Here is a 4,727-nt window from a genome sequence, read left to right on the forward strand (position 1 = left end):
GGATGAGATCCTGCTTCAATAACAATTGGTTGGTTCTTATAAATGCTTTGCATTGGAATTGAATGCGATGTGCCCTGTACTGACACCATCTGTAGGTGTTATTGATAACTTTAATGGAGCTCGAAATCTGAGATCTACCATCTCCAAATTTGACCTCACAAGCACTGTCGGTGTCAATGAATGAGTTACTCATGTATCAATTACTTCTCTCCAACTGCTATTTCCTTGCTTCGTTATCTCAAATCACTAGAGACCTTACAAACTACTCTTGAGCAACAAAGAAAAATAAAATACTAATTGTATTCATCTTTGTTGTTTGCTTGATTTTGGTGGGGAAAAAAAGTGTCATACATAGGTCTTGGACATCTTTTTTTAATTTACACAACGATGCCATATCTTACGTTAAAAATAACTAACAAATTATTCGTCTCCAAAATTAAATGCCTACTCCCTATCTTATACTACTTGTGTCATAAAAAATAGAATAAATATTAAGAATAACAAAGATAAAAATTATATTAGTGCTCTATAGCTACTGTTTTGTTATTTGCGCTCCATAGTCAAATTATGTTTGCTATGGAACATTTGATTTGTATAAATCGCGGATTCGTCTATGCCTATGAAAATTGCGTTTGTATATGTAAATGTTCTCTGTGTTAGGTTAGAGTGGCAAGCGAGATTGGGAGAGAGAGGAGAAAGGCGAGCGGGAGAGGGCTGAGAGTGGAGAGAGGTGAATTATATATGTATATTAGTTAGATAATTGTATATATGTAACTACTATGTATATGTATCAATGATTGTGTTTGTATATCTGCATAAAATTTGAATTCATATACAATTGAATCAAGTTAATACATTTGTATTTGTATATCAAATCTCTCTCTCGCTTTATACAAACACAAATTATACATTGTATTTGTATAATTTGTGTTTGTATAAAGAGAGAGACAGAGAGAGGACTGGGCAGGGTAGGATTTGTGTTTGTATAATTACAAATGTAAAATGACGGAGAGATATGTATATGCATTTGTATATACAATCTCTCTCGCTTTATACAAACACAAAACACAAATTATACATTTATGTTTGTATTAAGTGAGAGAGACTCAAAAAGAGGAGAGTGATGGGTGAGATTCCAGAGAGATGGGAGAGAGGGGAATGGCAAGAAGTTTGGTGCGAATTGAAATAAATGAAACTGTAGCTATAACATTTATTTTGAATTTTTAGTTTGCTATAACATACAATTTTCCATAAAAAATAACTGACGACACAAATGTGTTTGGTAGGACAGAGATTAATTTTTGATTTTTTTTTATTTTTAAAATAAATAAAATTGGGGGTAAGGAAAGGGCTGATGGAGTTGGAGGGTGGGGGATTACAAAATGGAGAATTGAATTCTCACCAGCAAGATCAAAATTCAAATAACTAACGAATTAAGCTATTAAGATTTCTTTACGGGTGTGTGCATATAATAATATTATACTAAAAGCGGGAATTTCCTATCTTCAAAGTTAAATTACAATTTTGCTTCTGCTATAAATCAAAATATTATAAAACATCTAATTAATTAAATATTAATTACTAATAACCTCCTATTAAATATTTAATTACAAATATACAAAATACGATGGTCATCGAATAAGGTTTCCTTTCCTGTACTTTTTTGTTTGAATTTTCCTATTTGATCTAGTAAGGGGAAAGGTAGACCGCTTACCATAAACAAAAGATTGTTTTATCTTCTCACTAGTAAAATAATAATTTATCCTCACTTCTTTGTTTATTTTTTTTATATTCACAATTTAAGACTTTTTAGTGATCATTTTCAAGTCATTTTAATGAATCATTATATTCAACCCACGTTTGAATTACTTTCATCTTTCAAATATTATTACAAAGATATCATTTATCGACAATTCATTGTTATTTAATTGATTGTTTATTTGTTTGCAGTAAGTGTTTATTTTTTTTAATAATTGGTATTGCTTCAAAGAAAAAAGAAAACGTGCAGAGGAAAGGCCAAAAGTTTCTTGTATCCCTAATAATTGTGGACTGTCACGACCCAAAACGAGTCATGAGTGGTACCCACACTTAACCTCCTAGGTGGGCGAATCAATGAATCCAAACCCCAATATATATTACTTGTTAAACTTACGAAATACAAACCATAATGCGGAAGCTCAAAACTTATTAAAGTAACCAATCAAAACAACCTCTAAAGTCTATTACACATTATCCCCAAAACCTAAAAGTCATCACATCAAGGACATCTAATCTTCAAATACTAAGTCTAAGAGTATTAAAGACACCAAAATAAATGAATTAAATAGTTTATGTCCGAAAACTAAAGACATCATGCCATGACCAAGAGAATCCAACACGAGCTAGAATGAATAGTTCACCCTGGAACCTGATGTGCTGGAGACTGGCTAGAGCTGAGGGCAAGTCGAAGTCACTGATACACTCGCTGCACTCCAACAAAAAGAAAACAAAGAAAAACACAAGTAGGGCTCAGTATAGGGCAACAAGTACTGAGTAGATATCACCGGCCAACCCAAAAGAGAAACTAATATGTAATGAATAATAGTATAAAATCAACTATGACACTTAGCAGGTGGCAAGCAACAAACACATGAACCAGTGTCAACAACACTAAAGTAAGTATGTAATCAGTCAACAATATCAAGATCACACATGACTCATGCCTCCAAACCAAACTAATTTGGGAATTGAGTTCTTTGAGATTGAGTACATTAAGTTAATTCAATATCTTTTTCCTTTAATGTTACCGTGTCGGAACGTGACACTTCGATCCAATAATACCGTGTCGGAACGTGACACTCCGATCCAATAATACCGTGTCGGAACGTGACACTCCGATCCAATTATACCATGTCGGAACGTGACACTCCGATCCAATTATACCGTGTCGGAACGTGACACTCCGATCCAATTATACCGTGTCGGAACGTGACACTCCGATCCAATTATACCGTGTCGGAACGTGACACTCCGATCCAATTATACCATGTCGGAACGTGACACTCCGATCCAATTATACCGTGTCGGAACGTGACACTCCGATCCAATTATACCGTGTCGGAACGTGACACTCCGATCCAATAATATCATTAATTTATTTCATCAAGCCTTCTTTATTCAAGGCATCACTTCGATAGAGAGAGTTTCAGATTATAAATTTCACAGTCTCATGATTTTAGACCAATCACAAACCATACAATCAAACCACACAATCAAGTACATAGAGAACTTCACAATATCACTCAATACATATCAGTCACTATTAAGAGTCTAACTATCGAAATAGAATAAACCATAACCTACCTCCACCGAAGATTCGAAGTCAAGCAAGCTAGTTCTCCAATGCTTTTCCTTTCCTCAATGCCTCCAAACTTTTCCAAACTATCAATTATATATACATAATTTGTAAGTTAACGAGTCTATAGACACCCATGTTACTATATGTCTAGCCTAAACCTGAAAATTCACCCAATTCTATAATCAATTTTTCCTAATGTTCAAGCCTAAGGATAAACCTTAATTTCTCTCAATAACATAACCTTAATAATATTCAAATAATATAATACACTCTATATTTAATTATCTATCTCAATAAGTTACAACCTAGATTATAATGTGATAACATATAAACAGAATCGCGAACATCAAAGGTCACCACGTTAATATCAGTAACTAGGATACATGATTTATATCCTGAATTGAATTTGGCATATTCTATAATAATCAAATCTTTAGGTTATCATTATCTCATCATTGCCAATCATCATGGCAATTATTACCCACCACTATTTGTCTCCCCCAAATCTTAAGACTAGCATTCTAACCAAAGGAAATTCAATAGTTTCACTTCAATTCCAGCGGCCCAGCTACAACAATATGAACCCTCATCTGTTAATACATATTCACGTGTTCGCCTCTTTCTTTTTAACAATTAACCTTATAATAACTAATTAACTGCTCGATCCATCATTAAGCTGATTACCTCGCTGACACCAACCCTAACTCCATTCAATTTCAACACTATAATATAATAATTCCTACACTAACATGTTATTATAACTTTCCTACATTATCATCTATTCATCTTTTTGCAAAGTAAAGAAAAATTCATGAAATACCTTTAGCCGTCGTTTCAATCTTGTTCTCCGACTGCGTCTCTTCAATTTTCTTTTTTTTTTCTTCTACTGATTGTTTATAACCCTAATTGTTATACAAGATCAATTATAAAAATAGTAAAAGTGACCCACTATTAATTTTATGTTATTTTATTTAACCACCAACTAAGTAATTTATTAAAACTATCCCACTAATTTCATAATTATAGTTAGGGGTGTTCATGGTTTGGATAAAAACCGATCCAAACCGAAAAATCAAACCAAACCGATTAAATGAACCGATTTAATTTGGGTTTTGGTTTGGTTTGGTTTTAGATTATTAAGAACCGATAGTCATTGGTTTGGTTATGGTTTTGTTCGAAAAAAATCGAAGAAATAACCGAACCGAACTAACAAGTTATATACATAAATTTTATTATTATACATACATAATATATTATATTCATAAACAATTTTAATTATTTTATATATGTTTCATCAAAATTTATTTATAATTTACTTATGAAAGAAAAAATGTCCAAGGTGAGAACATTTTTTTATTGGTTTCATGTATATGAGTGTCTATGGAAATTC

The 4,727-nt window shown here is 32.5% G+C and overlaps 1 long non-coding RNA gene across 1 annotated transcript; it reads right to left on the reverse strand.

The window, feature by feature from the left end:
- Nucleotides 1–2,306: 2,306 nt before the first annotated feature.
- LOC107062073 (uncharacterized) lies at nucleotides 2,307–4,218 on the reverse strand. Its single transcript, XR_001474408.1, has 3 exons — nucleotides 4,158–4,218; nucleotides 3,343–3,420; nucleotides 2,307–2,464 (listed from the first exon to the last, which is right to left on the reverse strand). It is a non-coding gene; the product is annotated as an uncharacterized lncRNA (long non-coding RNA).
- Between the last annotated feature and the right edge of the window lie 509 nt (nucleotides 4,219–4,727).

This window comes from Solanum tuberosum, unplaced genomic scaffold (genome assembly GCF_000226075.1).
Source record: "Solanum tuberosum cultivar DM 1-3 516 R44 unplaced genomic scaffold, SolTub_3.0 scf00188, whole genome shotgun sequence".
Classification (NCBI taxonomy): domain Eukaryota; kingdom Viridiplantae; phylum Streptophyta; class Magnoliopsida; order Solanales; family Solanaceae; genus Solanum; species Solanum tuberosum.